Genomic DNA, 18,988 nt, shown 5'->3' on the forward strand with positions numbered 1-18,988 from the left:
CAATATGGAGGTCCCTTAGAAAACTAAAAATAGAATTACCATATGATCCAGCAATCCCACTACTGGGCGTATACCCAGAGAAAACCACAATTGAAAAAGACACATGCACCCCAATGTCCATTGCAGCACTATTTACAATAGCCAGGTCATAGAAGCAATCTAAATGCCCATCGACAGATGAATGGATAAAGAAGAAGTGGTACATGTATACAATGGAATATTACTCAGCCATAAAAAGGAACGAAATTGGGTCATTTGTTGAGACGTGGATGGATATAGAGACTGTCATACAGAGCAAAGTAAGTCAGAAAGAGAAAAATAAATATCGTATATTAACACATATATGTGGAACCTAGAAAAATGGTACAGATGAACCGGTTTGTAGGGCAGAAATTGAGACACAGGTGTAGAGAACAAATGTATGGACACCAAGGGGGGAAAACGGGTGGGGTGGGGGGAGTGGGATGAACTGGGAGATTGGGATTGACATGTATACTCTGATGGGTATAAAATGGATGACTAATAAGAACCTGCTGTGTAAAAAAATAAATTAAATAAAATTTAAAAATTAAAAAAAAAAAAAGTGTTGTCCCCAAAGAGCAAGAGTGGAGGTAGGAAGGGTGGGGAAAGAGTGTGCTTCTGTATCATAAGCCTTTTGGTATTTTTATTTTTTTCAATTTGCATATATCTTATTTGGACAATTTTTAAGGCAAATCAAAAACTAACGTTAAAAAAGATAAAGAAACCCTGCATTTGCTGTTCAGTACTGACCTTCTAAGTTTCTTAAATTCTAAGCATCCAAGGGAGAGAGTTTATGTCACAGTTGAGATTTTTCTGAACACAAACTGTTGGAGGCCCTGGACGGGGAAGTCAAAACAAAGAAAGGTCACCACATCATTCTCAGTGTGAGGAGTCCTTATGAGATCTTCCACTCCAGCTGTAGCCATGGGGATTCGGAATGGACAGGACCTGATCCTGGCACCACCAAAGCCTCCGGAGTCCCCAGGGACCCCTTCAGACCTGGCAGCAGCCTCCCCGGGGGCTCGGGGAGGGAACATGGCCAGTTATGCCACACGGCACCCTGGCATGTACAATGGGCATCAGCTGTAATGAGAAGTGACAGGTACAATTGCTGGGAGAACATCCTGGCTTAGAGCTCGAGCTGCCCAGAGTGACTGGGGGGGCTTCTCGAGCTGTCAGGAGGGTCCCTAAACACTTTGATGCCGCAGCCAAGCTGGTCTTCAGTATTAACATCTCATCAGCATGGGCTGAGACCAACCTGGGGCCTGGCCACCAGCCCAGCTTTGGGTGGAGACCCACCTGAGAACCCTGATGGACAGAGAGGGGAGGCCAGCAACCCCACCCTGACCCATAGCCTTGTCTCACAGTCAGAGGAGACCCAGTGGAGCCCCATCTCAGCTGGACACAGACACACAGATGATGCCTCTAAGATCCTCCCTGAGTGCTTTTCCTAGTATGGCAGGAAAATTAGCTGAAGCCCCAGAGGCAAAAGGTCTCACCTAAGCAGTTAAATCACTCCTGGCTTCGACTGAAGATGATGTCAGTAGTGGTCTTCCAGAGCCTGGCCCCTGCCTCCTGCCCCAGCCTCATGGCTCCCTCTCCAGTGTCCCAGAGTTTTAAGTCCAGAATATTCCTAGCCCACTGTCCTAGCTCTGCTCTCTCTTCCAGGTCAGTTGAATCTAAGTCACAACCACTTCTGGACAACAGGATGCCAGTATCACCTGCCAGACATGGAGGACATGACACCAAGAGAGGGTTTTGCATTCATTCAGGAGGGATTCCCAGCCACACCTGCCAATCCCCTTTCTTTTTTAGCTTTTTCCCAACTCTCCCCCACCAGCAGGAAATGCGGTTAGGGTGCTCTGGTCCCCAACCCTCATGGGAATAGGGGGCCTGAGTGTTCATCCTTCATTTCCATTTAAAATGCACCTGGACCACTCCCCACCAAGTGCCAGGGGATGGGGCATGACAGCTGGGTCAGCTGGTCCAGAGGACGGATATATCGGAGGGCTTAGCCAGGGACGGGAAGACCCAAGGTTCTAGAATGAGCTGTGGCTGATACATAATATGAAGCTAGTCCCTCCCTGTCTCTAGCCTCAGTTTCCCTGAGGGGGAAGTTCTGATATTTTCTCAGGACCCTTCCTGGCGTGACAGGCTGAGGCTGGGCCTCCTCTGATACCCATTTCCACGGAAACCAAAATGAAGGTCCACGGGCTCTATCCTCTATTCCAAGGCAAAACACTCCTTGAGAGATTCCAGAAAGCCACTGCACCCCACAGACTACAGTGTCTTAGCCCCGGAAACGGGTTTGGGAGACCTTCCACTTAAGTGCCTCTCCCGGGCCCCTCTCTCCTTGGGGAAATTCTCCCAGCAGCACATTCCCATAGACAGCAGGAGAGATGCTCTGTGCTGAGCACCAGACACCGGATGGATGAGATAATCATAAATCCACAAACTGCAACAAGATAAAATTATCATTATATGAAGTTAAATTATTAATTAGCACTTCCAAAAAAAGACCAGCACCACCTGGCCTTGAATCTTGGAAGCTGTCTTTCTGAAAGCAACAAAAATATCCAAATAGTTTATTAGTGCTTCACGGTGTGCATGTGGTCCCTCCTTCATGTCTCTGGTTGCCAGAACCCTGACGGCAGGAGTCCAGCCTGGCAGGTCTAGTGCAGCCAGGACTAGCCGGTTTGGATGAGGTTACCAGGAGGAAGGGAAGTGAGTCACGTGACCCATTTTTATGGCTGGGGAAACTGAGGCAAGGGCCAAGGTAGAAGGGCCACAGAAGCTGGATCAGGGCAGATTGAGGAGTTGGTACCCTGGATTGAGAAGGGGTGATTCCTGAGTCCGCCTGATTGATTGTCTATGAACTAAGGACGCTCATTCATTCAGTGAACTTCTATTGTATGCTTACTGAATGGCAGGTACCAGGAATACAGAGAAGTCATAATTCCTTGCCTATTTGGAGCACATAGGGTGATAGGCTAGACCAGTGGATCTGCTGTTTCTTCTGTCTACCTCACCTTACCTCCCATCAGAGGATTTATCCCCTTCATCACCATCATAATCATCATCATCCACTACCACCACCAAATCCTACAGCCCATATGTATTCATTGAATCCTGGAAACACAGACACTTAATGAGAGGGGAGGAACTTTAAAGAGCATCTTTCTAGCCAGAGCATCAATCCTCGCCATGGAATGCCTGGTGAATTGTGATCCAGTGAGACACTCCCAGCAATAAGGAGCTTACTCACTGCTTCATAAATCAGCCCATTGCATCTCTGGAGAGCAATTTCTCACTCATTCATTTATTCATTCATTCAACAAGCATTTACCACACATCTACGAGGAGCCACCTCAGGACTAGTTCTTGGAGAAAAGGACTATTTTCTCTTGCTGAGAAAGACACAACCCAGTACCTTCTTACAAAAGGCTCTCAGGATGATAGGCAAACAAATAACCAAGCAGTGACAATACAGACTGGTGTGTAGGTAGAACACAGAATACATTCCGGTGTGTTAGGGGTATGACCTCTTTCACTCTGTACAGCAATCCTGTGAGGTTGGAACCATTGATATCCCCATTTTACAGATAAAAGAAACTGAGCTCAGAGAGATTGAAGTAACTTGCCCAAGGTTACTCAGCTGCAAAGAAGAAGGACTGGGATTTATACCCAGGCCTGTCTGATTCCCAAGCCACATTCTTGGCCCCTCTCATAGGATGTGTCATCCCCTTGCTGATGCCCGTAGCCTGGTGATCAACCTGCAGCCTGAAGCACTGATGGTGAGCTGGGTACGGGTCTCTGAGCTTCAAGCTTGGGGAGCTCTCACTGTGACCCCCCGGAACCACAACTGGCAGATGACTCTGGATCCAACAGGATTTGGGTTTCTGCTCAAATGGAGGTAGGGATGGAGACACCTCGGTCCCCTCCATTCTCCATCCATGTGCCCCTAAATGGGACAGAACCTCATGGCCCAGAGTCTCCTCCAGCCCCAATATCCGCCCTGGCTCCAGTCAAACGAGGCCTGAATAATTCATGGCCAATGCACACAGCCCTGCCCTGGCCAAGGCAGCTGGACCTGGGAGCGGGCTGTGGTGAGGGTTTTGAGAGCCACTAACAGCCAGGAAGAGTAAACAGGTTCTGCTGAATTATTCAGCCAGGCAGCTGCTGATACAGCCTTGGGGGTGGCGATAGCGTGACAGTGGACTCGATCTGACGTCAGCACTCACCAGGGGCAGCCTGAGTGTGGCCAGACCTGGCCAGAGCCGTGAGGTCAAGGGGCACCTGGGATGGGGCACAGCACAGCCTCCACCCAGGAGAGTGCAGGGGCCAGAGCGAGCCAGAACCCGCATTCTGGGCCGGCCTGAACTTGCATATGGAAAGTAACAAGGTCCATGGAGAAGGGTGTGGATTCTGAAGGCCAGGAGCACTGGGCCCAAAGCAGAATCAAAGCAGTGCGGCCAGGGAAAACCATTTAACAGCACCAAGCCTCAGCTTTTTCATCCGGAAAGTGGAAACCATGCCCCACAATCTGAATACCACCCCCCGCGTCATGGCCTGGCCCTGAGCCCAATCCTGGGCACATGATCGAATGGCAGGGCCTCTTCCGTCCCTGGGGGCAGCAAGGCCAGCTCTCTGGGCCTGCAGAAGCCTCTTCCACCCCTCCCTGTCTTCCCACACCATTTCACGGGGTATCCTGGGAGAGGAAACTCTGCCTGTGACCCCTGATGCAAGTGTTCGCTCAGGGAGAAGTTGAGGTGTCTGCAGGTCCCCCACTGAGCCAGGCCCCACACCCCAACTGCCAGCAGCATGGGGCCAGGGGCATGGAACTGGACAGCAGAGACCACACTCCTCCACTGACTGCTGTGTGACCGTGGGCCAGCGCCTTTCCTTCTCTGAACCTCAGGGGCTAGACAAGAAGGTCCCTCCAGCTCCTCTGGCTCTGACCTCAATGATAATGAGACAGAGTGGAAGAGAGGGGCTGGCTGGCTGTCCTCTCTGGCTGGGCTTCCTGGGGATGGAGGTGTTAGGGGCTGAGGTTTTCTAGAATCTGTAAAGTGGGAGGCAGATCTTCCTTCAGAAAGTTCCAGCTCTCGAGTTTCTCTCTTCCCCAGAGAGTTCCATGCTCTAACTAACCATCAGGGTAAAACAGTAGCCACTGGCTAAAGGGCTCCCCAGACCCACGCCAGCATGACACAAGGCTCACAGCCTTGCAAGGCAGGATGGCCCCCTGTGTGAGGATTCTCAGTTACGATTCCCAGTGTGAGGATGGGGCAGCTCCGAGAAGTGGGTGCTTGGTCCGAGGCCATAGAGCCATCATCTGCATCTGGAATCCCAGAGCGGCCTTGCATCCTCCATCATCCATGAGCGAGGGTGGCTTCTAAAGCCTGCTTAGTCACTGACCTTGGCCGAACCAGATTCCTCCCGCTCGCTTCCAGGGCAGCTCCAAGCCGGCTGGGAGGCTGCATAAGAACTCAGCAGGTCATCCGATGAACTTGACTGGGGTCCAGTCCTGGCTTTGCCACTTACCAACTGTCTGCCGTTAAGTGAGTCTCTTACACTCTCTAAGAGGCCGTTTCCTTACCTGGGATGTTGGGGTAATAATGGCAATCCCAGCCCCACGTGGCGCTCTGTGGCTGTGATGGACCCGCCTTCTGTGTTTGACCCCCAGGCAGCCTGGGCCGTTCAGGACAGAACAGAAGCAGAGAGGAGGTGGCCTGAGTACGGAGACAGGACTGGTAGACGGGAAGAGGGAGGAGGGTGCTCTGGGCAGAAACCCAGAATAGCTGCCTAAGTGCTCAGTAATAAATAAGTGATATTGGCCACCACCTAATGTTTCCATGGTGCTGGCCAGCCAGGGCAGGAGGGAACCTTTATTGCAGACCCAGCCGCCTCTTGGTCTCACTCAGAGATTAAACATCATGCATCCTCAATGAGCTAAGGGCACAGGGCTTCCCCAGAGCTGGCGGGTGAAGCCCGTTGGGGTGGCTGTTCCCTTTGGTCCCCAGCAATGTTGACTCTGGGGGAGGCTGCTGGAAGCAAACAGCACAGGATCAGCAGGGGTTGGGCCCCCTATCCCTTTGCAGTCATGGTGAGGAAGGAGCCTGGATGCCTAGGTTCTCATCCACCCTCCCTGCAGTGCGCCTGTTCCTAAGGGCCCTCCTTTTCCCACCTTTAAAACAAAGAGAATCGTGGCACTTGGGGAGCCATAGTACAAACGAAGGAATGCTGGTTGTCTGCACCAGGGAGCACTTGTCAGCATGCCGCAGAGCCAGGCTTCCTTGGATGGGGGAGAGCAAAGCTGCCAGGGCCCAAAAAACCATCTATCTGCCCCCTTCCCAACTGTACAGGAGGGTAAACTGAGGCCCTCAAGGAGAGAATGGCTCGTGGGCCCACACAGCTAGGTCTGGGGTCTCCGTGTTGTGCTCTTTCCTCAGCATCCAACAGCATCCTTGTCAGGCTGCGTGGGCTCTGGAGACCAAAAGGGGAGGCTCTGCCTTCTGAACTAAAGCTCAGAATGGGAAGAGCCCCCAGAGCCCTGTAGAGTGGAAGGCACTCGGTAGGGAGGCTGTCTGCCCATCTGCCCAGCCGGCAGTGTGACTGCAGGGGCCCCTGCCTCTCTGGGCTCTGGTGTCCCCACCTACAGATCGGCATGCCTCAGCAGGGTGTTCCCACAGCCATCTTTAAAGGTACAAGAAGCACACACTGAGAACCCCGAACCCCGGGTTCTAGTCTTGACTGGGTCACCAACTCACGAGATGCAGAAGGAAGGGTCCATGGCTGGGCCCCCATTTCCCCTGTCCATAAGCAGGTCTGTGTGGTTTCTGAAGTTCCTCCCATGACCAGAAATAGTATGCAAGTTCCTTAAAAACTTAAATATGGAATTACCATCTGATCCAGACACTTCCAGGTATATATCTGAAAGACTGGCAAAGCAGAAACTCAAACAGGTATTTGTACACCCATGTTCGTAGCAGCATTATTCACAAGAGTCAAGAGAGAAGGAATCCAAGTATCCATCGATGGATGAATGGACAAACAAAATGTGGTATAATCACATAATTCTGACAAATGCTACAACATGTACAAACCTTGAAAACGTTTTGCTAAGTGAAATAAGCCAGTCACAAAAAGACAAACATTGCATAATTCCACTTATGTGAGGACCCGGAGGAGTCAAACTCATGGAGACAGAAAGTCGCATGCTGGCTGCCAGGGGCTGGGAGGAGGAGGGAATGGAGAGTTATTTTTTAATGGATGCAGAGTTTCAGTTTTACAAGATGAAAAAGTCCTGGCGATTAATTGCACAACAATGTGAATGTACTTAACACTAAATATACACTTAAAAATGGCAAAGACAGTAAATTTTATGTTATGTGTATTTGACCACAATTTTTAAAAAGTATTTTTTAAAGAAAGAAGGAAACTATGGCCGTAGCTCAATGCAGAGGTCTGCCACATCTCACATACCAAGTATATTTCCTTTACAAGAAGAAAGAAAGATGAAAGAATGAAAGGAAGAAAGAAAGAAAGAAGGAAGGAAGGTAGAAAGAAAGAAGAAAGAAAGAAAGAAAGAAAGAAAGAAAGAAAGAAAGAAAGAAGAAAGAAAGAAGAAAGGAAATAAACAAAGAAACAAAGAAGAGAAAAAGACACCAAGGAGACTTGTTATTTAAAGGAAATTGTAGCACAACCTTTTGTGGCAGGGAGAATCCTGTCTGAGTAAGAGAAAGCCACCTCTTCCATCAGGTCTGTGTCAGCTCTAGGCTATCAAGTTTTGCAAAACCAGGCACATTTTCTCCTCCTAATGCACTAGGCATTGAGCCAGCATCTAACTACCATGAGGCTGGTGCATCAGATGCCCTTTACCTGCTGCTGGGGGAATAACAGCCTGGGTCCTAGGTTCGGCAGTCAAGGCCCTCCATGATCTGGTACCAGGAAACTGCAGACTTCACGCCCTCTAAACTCCAGTATCACTCCCCACCGGCTTTGGGTGTCTCCTCACCCCATCCCGTGACTGCACATCACCCCTCAGAAACTGCCCTGGGCCATCGGAGCCAGACTCTTCCCTTTGCCCGTCCACGCCCCACTCCCTTGGCTTCTTGGTTAATCCTCATGGTTCCACACCGCCCACCAACCGGACGTGGCGGATGAGCTCCTTGAGGGAGGGGCTGTGTGCTGTTCACGTTGTCTCAACCCGGTTACAGCACCACAGTAGGTGCTCAAAAACATTTATGAAAACAAAGTGAGAATAATCCTGTATTGCATCTCTGTATTATCCACCCAGATGGAAAAATTAAGTCCCACAGAATCCGAAACACCCAAGCTGGACAACTTTGGGCAGGGGAAATCTCATCTATGAAAAAATTAAAACTAAATAAACTCTTAATCATAATTATAAGCATGGGGAGTACTCTCTGTGACCCTCACACTTTCCAGGCTGATCTTTTAAAATCCTTCCAAGAGCCTTGTAAAGCAGGCACTCTTACTGTGCCTGTGATACTGACAAAGAAGTTGAGGCTCAGAGAGGTTAAGGAACTTGCCCAGGGTCTCCCAGCTAGCAAATGGCAGCTGGGATTTGAAGCCAGGTGAGCCGGTGTCCCCAGCAGCACCAGATGCTGTGTGAGCAAGATGGCCTTCTGCACTGCTCCCTGTAGTGCCCGATAGGCTGGGCCACAGCCGCTTACCACCCCCGGGAGCTGGTGGCTGAGCCAGGCACAGGGCGAGGGCAGTGGTGGCAGCTTCACTCAGCGGTGCCACCCTCTGCTTTGCCTGGCGATGAGTGGATGGCGCTGCCAGTCCTGGTTAGCGCCCTCATGGCTGACTGATCGGCTGTGCCCAGGGCACAGCTGCTGCTGCCACCTCGGCGATTCTCTGAATTAACTCCGCAGCTCACTGACCTGTTGGAAAGGTAAATTCAAACTGCAGAAGAGGGGAAAACCCTCTGTCCCTCACCTGCCACTCCTCCCACTACTTCAGCAAAGGGCCTGTGCCCCACCCCCAAGTGTCCCCAGCAGAGCCCCCAGGCTGAACGGGGAGGGACACAGGGTATCTCTGGGACCCCCAAGGGCTGGATTCCTGGAAAGTCAGAGCAGCAAGGGTCTTGGGAGGTCTTCCTCCTGCCTCCCTCCAGGCAGGCCTCCCCGCTGCTGTGGTCCCTGGGTGAGGATGGCACACTGCGGGCATCCCCAGAGATGCTGACTGGGGCTCTGCGGGAAGTGCTGACCAGGAGCCCCGAGCAGCAGGCTGGGGCCAGACCAAGAGGCCAGCTGATCGCCTCAGCTCCCAGTGTGACCGCAGTTGGGGTCCTTGGGGAAGCTGAGGCAGGGCTGCCTGCCCAAGCAGGTCACCTGAATCTTGTGTATGGAGCTCAGGGCTTAAGGCAGAGCCTCTGGAGGGACTTGATCCCTCCCCTAGAGGGGGATGAGGCCAGGCACAAATGGCCCAGGTCCAAGGCAGAAGGAGAACAATCAATACCTCGTGTTGATCCAGAACTTGGAAATTTACTAAAATACTTGCACAGTCTCCATTAATCCCCAAGCAATCCTCAGATATTGTAGCAACCAATGCTTACTGTGCTCTTACTAAGTGCCAGGCACTAAGTGTCCCCTGTGTATTATCTCATTTAATCCTCACAACAGCACTGTGGGGTTGGTATCATTACAGCCTCTCCATGTCACAGATGGAAAAACTGAGGCACCGAAAAGTTAACTAACTTTGCCAAATTCACATGGATACTGAGTGGCTGAGCTGGGATTTGAGCCCAAGCACTTTGGCTCCGGAATCCGGGTGCTGTTTGTCATGGTGCTGAGCACGTGGTATTTCCACTCATAATAACAGAGAGAAACAGAGACTCACTTAAACCACCCAAGGCCACACAGCCAAGTCAAAGGTGAGGGCAGGATTTGGACCAGGTGACTTACCTATGGTCACTCCCTGCAGTTAAGTAGCAGAACTAGGATTTGAGTCCAAATCCTTGCATTTAAAACCAAGAAAGTCACAAGTTCAGAGCAGGGAGAGAAATTCCGTTCTGTTAGCAAATCAGGAAAGGCTTTCTGAAGGGAGCAGCAGTAGAAACAGACCTGAAAGTGTGGAGCCAGGAGCAGGGGACCGCATGAGCAAAGGCAGGGCTGCTGGGAAATGACAGCAGCAAACAATGTCATTTGGATGAAGGACAGGTTGTGCATGGAAGGATGGCCCAGGTAGAAGGAGAGACTGGTGCATGTGAAGCCTTGGCCGCTTGACCTTTGCTACCTGTCCTTAGACAAGTAACTTCACCACTCCATGCCTCAGGTTCCTCTTCTGGAAAATGGGAATAATAATAGTACACACCTCACAGGGGCTTGGGGAGGATGATATAAAACACGGAGAAAGTACTTAAGCACCTACTGTGTGCCACCCCCAGGTTAGAGGCTTAGGGAATATTATTTATATCACATTAATTCTCAAAGGCGGGTATCATTAACCACATTTTACAGATGAGGAAACTGAGGCTCTATAAAGTTAAGCGTCTTAGCCAAGGTCTCAGAACTACTAAATAGTGGAGGTGGCCGAAATCAAGGAGAGGTTTGATTGACACATTGGGGAATGTGGACCTTCTTGGCTGGTGCAGGTAGGTAGTGGGGCGTCCTTGAAGGTTTCAGGGCTGTGGGGTGTACCTGTCAGTAGTCAAGTCTCTCCCTGGCTCAAACAGCAAGACTTTGCAAGCACGGGCCCCACCTCTTCACCTGCCACTCCTCATTTTGCACTGGAGATACTTCGTGCACTGGTGCTAAGTAAATAAAAACAACGATGCGGCTTAATTAAGACCGTGGAAAGCAGGTGCTATTTCCTGCCAGCAGGGAGAAGATGGGAGTTATCAGATAAAAACGGAGGCAGATGTTCAGAACTGAGCACAGAAGCTCCCCGAACCCAGGCTCCTGGCTGCCATCCCTCACCTATCTGCGTGAGAGGGTAGGTGAGGGGTGATGGGTGGTCCAGCCAGGGAGGAGGCCCAGCCTCGTGAGGAAAACCTCGGGCCTGGGGCAGCCAGCACCGTTTGGGGGCTGTATTTCACGCCCCCTTGGTGCCTCGGAGGACAGGCTGTGAAGCTCAACTAACTGGATTTGAATCCTTGTCACTTTCGGCTGTGGAACCTCAGGCAAGTAACTTCCCCTTGCCTCAGTTTTCTCATCTGGAAAATGGGGATGCTGATAGTATATATGTCATAGGGATTGAGGGAGGATAAAACAGAACAAGTACTGAATGCTTAGAACAGCCTCTGAGTTAGAATGAATGCTGTGTGTTAGCTATTATTATCATCTTTTTTAATAGATAGATCGTTTATAAAAAATGGATACAGTCCAAAGTCCTCCCTAATCTGGCCCAGATCCTTCTTTCTGGCTCATTGATTGCTCAGCTTTCCACGCTCCCCCCTGCTGGACACAACCTACCCTCCCACCACCTAGAACCCCTTTCTCTAAACATGCTTCCCATCCTTAAGCCTCCCTGCTTTGCTGATGCTAATCATCGTGCCCAGGAGGCCCTTATGCTCTCCTGTCAGTAGGGAGTTTTCTTGTGCAATCCTTCAAGATCCAGTTATGTTGCCCCTTCCGTGAAGATTCCCAGTGGCCTCCCCAGGCCTCCCTCAATACCTCTCACTTTCTCCGTGGCCTCCCATCTGCAGTTTACCTCCACCTCCCACGTATGCTGTGTCTGCGTGCACACAAAGCCTTTTCCAGAATAAGTGCCTCTGCAGAGAGAACTGCGTCCATCTCCATACACAACCCACACTCCCAGGGCCTAACTCAGTGCATTCCACAGCAGGTGCTCACAGACACCAGAGGATGGGAAGGGAGGAAGCAGGGAGGGAGGGCAAAGGGTAAAGCTTCAACTCTGCAGAGAAGGGTCTTGGGGTCCAGGAGGAGGAAGGGGTCCGCGGGCAGTGGGGAACCCGGGCATCCCTACCATGGACATAGCCTGAGGCCCCTGAGGAGCTCAGAGGCAGATGAATAGAGCTGAGAGTCCATCGGGAGTCATCAAGCCCTACTCACCCATTTCTTAGATGAGGAAACTGAGGCCCAGAGAGTGACTCCTCCTGAGTCATCCAGGTAATTCATGTCAGAGCTGGGACCAGAACCTAGTCTCTGTTGGGAGCTTTTTCCACCATGCAGTATGGCTACTCGTGATCTCCAGGCCCTGTGCCCTACTGTCCCCACCCAAACATTTGACCACTTTTTTGGGCTATGCTTGATGAATGTCAGTCAGTAACAGAGTTTGCAGGAAATATTGAATTACAAGGCTTGGGGACTTTGGGGGTGGTAAGACCTGGGGTGAAATAGGAAGAAATGACATTGAAGGAGTCAGGCCACAGGTCATCAGGCTGTAGGACCCAAGAGTGCTACTGCTGGGACCTTAGAGGTCTTCCGGTCCTGCCTGTCCATCTCTCAGAACAGGGAAGCAGAGGCAATCCTCCCAGCCGCCCAGGTCCCGGGCCTCAGAGGTGCAGCAAGGCGGGCCAGCCCTGCCCACTGCCTCTTCTCCTTTACCAACCCCTGCCCCAGGACCTTTTCCCAGTCTGGACTTGACTGGTATTCTAGGCTCATCTATACTGGTTTCTCCTTGGCCATCCTCCTTCCTCTTCCTAGGGACTCAGAGACAGACAGTCCTTCTGCCCCTGCCCCAGGAGATGGGGTTGGCAGAGATCAAACCAAATGACGGTGGAATTTAAAGTGGTTGAAATACACTGATGGTTGGAAAGACAGTGAGACAGAGCAGAACCAGAGTCCTGACTGTTTCTTCCAGGAGAACAGAACAGGGACTGGTGACTGATGCTTCCACCCTCTGCCAGGGCTGGCTCCATCCTGCTCCCCCATGAAGATGAGGGTGAGAAGGAAGGAGAGGAAGAGGGAAGGAGGATGAAGAAACACCAGCTGAGCCCCAGGCCCTGGATCGGGCACTTTCCGTGATTATATGCATTTAATCCTCGCGACAACCCATAAGGAGGGTATTATTCTACGGATGAGGAAATTGAGGCTTACAGAGGTTAGTAACTTGCCTGACGTCAAAGAGCCAGAAGTGGTGGAGCCAGGACTCACAAATCCCACGTGATTAACTATGCCTGGCAGTGAGGAGAGGGAAAAAAACACAGAACAGGACCAAGATGCAAGGAAAGACCTAAGAAGGCACTGAGTCCTTCCCCGAATCCCCATCACATTCCAGAATCTGAAACCAGCTGGGGGGTGGGGGGGTGGGGAGTGGGGTGTGGCTTGCCTAAGATCACACAGCAAGTCAGCAGGACAAGACAGCAGCCAGGACTTGAGGTGGGTGGACCCAGAGCCCTGGAATCCTCACCACGCTGCGTCTCCAAGGTCCCCTCCTGCTTCTCATTGCCAGTCACTCTAACCCCTCAGGGGATGGATGTGACGTCAAAAGCAACACCGCAGCACAAGCACAGAAGTGGAAGATTGGAACGAGGGGTGCTAAAGATGGAGATAGAGAATGGACCCCATAGGGCTCCCCCGCAGAACTGGGAAAATGATGGGACTCGTGCTTCTGCAGGCAGAGGGGGCTTTTCTGGGGGCATCGTGTGTTGCTTCCCCCATGTGGAGGCTTAAATGTCCTGCTTTGACAAAGGCCCAGACTACCTGAGATAACATACGTGAGAATGGCTAGCAGTGTGCCTGACATATAGTAGATGGTCAATAAACGTTCATTTGTTTCCTTTTATGCAAGGGGAATGATAAATCCTCTGGATGGAGCCCATTTATTCTTGATCCAAGTATTTATTGAGCACCTATTATATGCAAAGAGCTTTCAAGCAGCCCCTCTGGCCCATGTCAAGCGCCCAGCTGCACTGAGCTGGTCTCCAGCTTCCCACAGGACTGCACTGCCCCATTCCTCTCAAGAGCTCCAGCTGGCTTCAGAATTTCCATTGGCCACCTCCAAGGCCATGTCCAGCCTCATCTCACCTCACCTATTCAACAAAGGGCTTATCACTTGGTCTTCCCAGAGTTGGATTTCTTGAGCCCAACACAGGTGGTCAACCCATCCAAGGTTAGATACAGTCACACAGTTTGTATAGTGTGACCATAGGAAAAGGAAAAAGTGACTTTGAAAGTTCGAAAGGTATGACACACACTCCTGATTTCCTGGGTATGGCTCAGGTAGCCCCTCAACCTGGATTCCAATGGTCTCTCAGGCTCTGTAGTTTCAGGCTCCCTTGGGAAACCCCTCTCTAGGTGGGAAGGCTTCCTGCCTGTTTGCCTTACCCATCCAAGGTGGAATCAGGTATGCGGCACCATGCTACAGGGGTTACAGCACGTTGCTACCCTCTGGGAACCCTCCCACAGCACCAGGAAAGAACTTCAGAGTCAGACAGTCCTCGTTCAGATCCCAGCTCTGCCACTCTCTAGCTGTGTGACTATAAGCAAGTTACTTCACCTCTCTGAGCCTCAGTCGCTGCTGCAGAAGAAGAGCATAACAATCCCTACCCTATCTCCTGGGGTCGAGGATTAAATGAGACAATGCAACTAGAACAACTTGCATTTTGCCTGACTCACAGGAGGCGCTCAGTAAATGGAAGCTGTGATTATTATGCTCAAGTCTCCGCCTCCAAATCAATTGCTCTGTTTCTCTGCTCTGCCTGCATGATGTCAGCTCTGTGCTCCGTGGGAAACATAACCGAGCAAAAAGTCCTTTCCCCTGGCTGGTCTCCACCCTCAGTCTCAGAGAGTCAGGACAGCCACACATGGCTGGGGACAACTGCCAGTTCCATTAGCAGCCAGGGAAAGGAGCAGAGACACACACTCCCCTAAGAGCCGGGTTATTTTCCACTTCACCCACCAGCAGAGTGAGCAAGGGGCAGATGGGGAGGGAGGCAGGGAAGAGGTGATGCTAATAGGACCAGGAATGCTGGCTACCCTCCCCCGCCAAACACCTTTGCCCGTGGCCCCAAAACAAGCAGCTCAGAGACTCTAGCCCGACTCCAGACCCTGAGACACTCTGCCAGTTTCCCCCTCCCGCTTCCAGGAAGGGATCAAGCTATCAGCCAGCATGTGACCACTCACCAGGGTGAACACCCACTCGGCATCAGCACATAGGAAGGAAAGGATTTCTTGCGCTCCTAAGCATCAGTCCACTTCTTGCTGCCGGTTCACTCTGGGACTTGGAAGTGCAGACGTGCATGAAGAGTCCTGGGGATTTGGCTTTGCCCCCCTGGCTCTGGGTCAGAGACTTGCTGGCCAGCCCATAGACGGCTGCAATCAGAAAGCAAGCAGCATCACAGCCTCAATGGGAGGAGGCCCAAGCAGACCAGCGGGCGCAGGCCAGACGAGGAGTTCTGCGCCGATGAGAACAGGGCAATATGGCATCAAGAAGTAGGGAGACAGCTATGGGAACAGGACTCCCTTCCTAGAAGAACCTTTATCCCAGAGGAAGTGGCTTCTCAAATGGAGATACCAGGCAGGCCCTTGATCACAAAGTCGGCAAGAACCAGGGTCAAAGTTCAAAGCCTGACCAGCAGCTCAGCTGAGTTCCCTCCCATTCCCTCCTCCCTGGGGACACGGTTCATCCTGCTTTGGATATGGCTGAGGCCACAGAAAGTATAGCAACTCCAGACAATCGGGGGACAGCCAGGCCACCCAGCCGGGGGCACACTCCTGGCAGCACTGGGTGGTGAGGATGGGTCGTGCACACACTTTCTTTGCAGCTGGGGAAAGGGCCTGGGCTCTGTCTATGAGTCAGGGACAGGACAGAGAATAAGTACTGCCCACAGGGCTCAGGAGTGGGTCTCCCTGCTGCTGGGAAAGGAAGCAACATTATCCAGAGGGCTAATGGGATCCTCATAGGGCAAGGCAGAGCCAAGGTGGGGAACCAGGAGTGGCCAACCTGGAATAGAGCTAGACTATAAGCTCCTTTCCTCCAAGGACTCAGTCTAGTCAACTTCCTGTGCTCGGCATAGAGAAGGTGCTCATTAAATATTCACCGAATGAATGAATGAACAAAGGAACAAATGAAAGAACAGACAAACCATGAAAGACTGAAGACTACCAATGCTGGGAGTGTGCCTTCTTTATCTGAATCCTTAGAGTACTTCCTGTTGGATTCAAGTACCAGTCTATGCCTGGCCCACCTTTGTCCCACGTGCACTTTTCTTGGGTCCAGGTCTCAACTCTCTGGCAACCTGCTATTCTGGAGAGAGTGCCATGCTGGGAGTCATCCACGCTGAGTTTGCCTCCTAACTCTGTTTCAGATGGATGTGAGGCCCTGGGCAAGTCACCCCTGGGGCCTCGGGGACTTAATTGGTAGACAGTGGAATCAGGCAAGATGATTCTCCAAGGGGCCTTAGAGGGTAAGCATCCTCGGCATCGGGAAGACACAGGGAAGGTGTTGATGCATGCAGTAAGGCCCCTGGTACTCGCGCTTGTGATTTCACTTCCTTCGCATGGCAGCCCTGTGAGGTAAGCTCCCGAGACAGCACCGGTGCCTGAGACACACACTGTAGGTACGTGGCAGCATTTATCAGACCCATAGACCTTAGGGCTGGAAAGGACCTCAAGTGATCTGGTCCAGCCCAGTGCCATCAGTAGATAATTCAGTTCAGAACCACAAACACTTATTAAGTGCTTGCTGTGTGCCAAGCAACATGCCCAGTAGAGTGGGACAAAGACAAATGGGGCACATGAAAGGCTCTGCAGAGAGAGTGCTGGATGCCCTTCTCTCCCCTTCCTCCTGCTGTGCTGAGCTAACCCCCCACCCTAGCGGGCAAGGCCCCCTCAGGCCAGAGAAGAATGCCCAGTAACAGGATGGGTGCTGAGCCCGCCAACGCAGAAGGGAGCTGTGTGTTCTCTCTGCAGGAGGAGGCGGCTGACACCAGCCATGTCGCGCTTCACTGGGCAGACAGGCTCGGAGGGGAAGACAACAGCTTCCTAACAACAAGTATTAGGAGATAAGCTATTAGAGGCGCCCTATTGGGCTCTCTTTCCCTGGGCATCACCAAGGCACCCGCCAGCCATCGGCTTTCCTCCTCATCCAATTATGTGACTTCATACATTCTGTTCCCCCAGCCTGAACTGGCTCGTGACTGCCAGCACCACTGGGGCTCGGGCAGTTACGTGGGGACCCAATGACAACAGAGCAGGGGATGGCAAAAACACCCTTGCAGGGGGAGCAAACGGGCAGGGGAGAGATGTCCCTCTCCCTCCTTCAAGAAAGCACTTTGCCAAATCTTCTCTCAGAATAACAGGGAAAGGGACGATGGACAGGGGAGAGGTGTGAGGGCTTGGAGATGAAATTGGGGTTTGAGCTGTCCCTCACCTACCCCACCCCTTACTGGCTGGACGCTGTGTGAGCTGTTTAACCTTTCTATGCCTCAGTTTCCTTACCTGGAATACAGTGATAAGAATTCCCACCTCATACATTTCTGGGAGATTAGATGAAAGACTTCATTTAAGTGCGTGGCACATGGAGATCTCTTGACAAATACCAGCTCCCCTTCCCTTTAGTACTATCTGTTCAGTCAAGAAGGAAATTTGACAGTACTTTTTTTTTTATCTCATCAGCCAACACCAGGGTATCCTTTTTTTTTTTTTGAATGCTGCTCTTGAATGGAATTGATGGTTTAGCCTCTCTGAGACTTTCCCTGCAGTGGCTGGAAGAAGGATGTTAACTGCTTCCCTTCTGCAGGATCTCAAGCCAGCACCTACCAATGCCAGACTGGCCAGTAGGGTCCTGTGAGTCTGGAGAGGGGCATCGAGTCCATTAACGTGAGCCTCCATTGTCACTTATCCCAAAATGCTCACAGCCACCACCCTCGGGCCCCAGATCCTAGGAGGTTGGGGTTTGGATTAAATATTTCTGGTTTCACCTCCCACCTCCGCCCCTTAACCAGCTGTGCAAACTTGGGTAAGTCCCTTATCCTCTCTGAGCCTCACAACAACCCTGCAGAGCAGAATTTATACTCTCATTTTACCCAGGGAGGAATTGAGACTCAAAGAGGTAAAGTAACTTACTCAGGATCACACAGTATATTTAGTCCGGGTCTCAGCAGGAACCTGATGGCAAACTGAAACTGAAATAACTTGAGGAAAGTTTAATGAAAGGGTTATTTGAAAAGACATGGGCAGGGCATAGGGAAACCATAAGGGATATAGAAGTACCTTGGGGCAGGTAACTACTAGTGCCTTTACCTGAAAGGGAGATTCCCACAACCCAAGGATGGAAAGGGTTGTGTGGAGAGGGCCACCTAGCAAGACCCATGACCTTCAGTTAAGGGACCACATAGGGAAGAAAATGGAAAGTTAAATACTCCAACCTTGCTCTCCTCCCTCCCTCTCTTCTCCTGCTGGAGCTCTCCATGAGATGAGCACACACAGAAGCCAGGAGGCAAGGGAGCTCCTGAAGCAGTCCATGTAGGTCTATGCAGTGAATCTGGAGGGCAAATGGAAGATATCCAGCACACACAGCTAACTCTGAAATGGCAGAACAAGAATTTGAATCAGGGCTATCAGACCCTTTCCACTACAATGCCATTTCCTGTAGATCCTCAGTAATAAATGGTCATTAAATGATTGAAAAGGGATGAATAGATGGATGAATACATGGATGGATGGATGGATGGATGGATGGATGGATGGATGGATGGATGGATGGATGGATGGATGGATGGATGGATGGATGAATGGATGGACGAACAGACTGATGGGTGGTTGAGTGGGTAGGTGGGTGGGTGGGTGAGTGGATGGATGGATGGATGACTGGATTGGGTGGATGGATGGGTGAACAGATAGATGACTCCTACAGCTTCATTCATATGGCTTTGACTAATCTTGTCATCTGATTAGAAATAAAAGGCTTGCCAGAAGGTTTATTTCTCAGCCATAAATGGGTTCTAAGAACGAAGCCCTCTTACCAGGTTCTAAGTCTCTGTAGGAGTTGCTTGTCTCTCTCTCTTGCCTCTGGCTCATTTTTCCTGCTGCTG

Source organism: Grampus griseus (assembly GCF_964374135.1).
Source record: "Grampus griseus genome assembly, chromosome: 20".
NCBI lineage: Eukaryota > Metazoa > Chordata > Mammalia > Artiodactyla > Delphinidae > Grampus > Grampus griseus.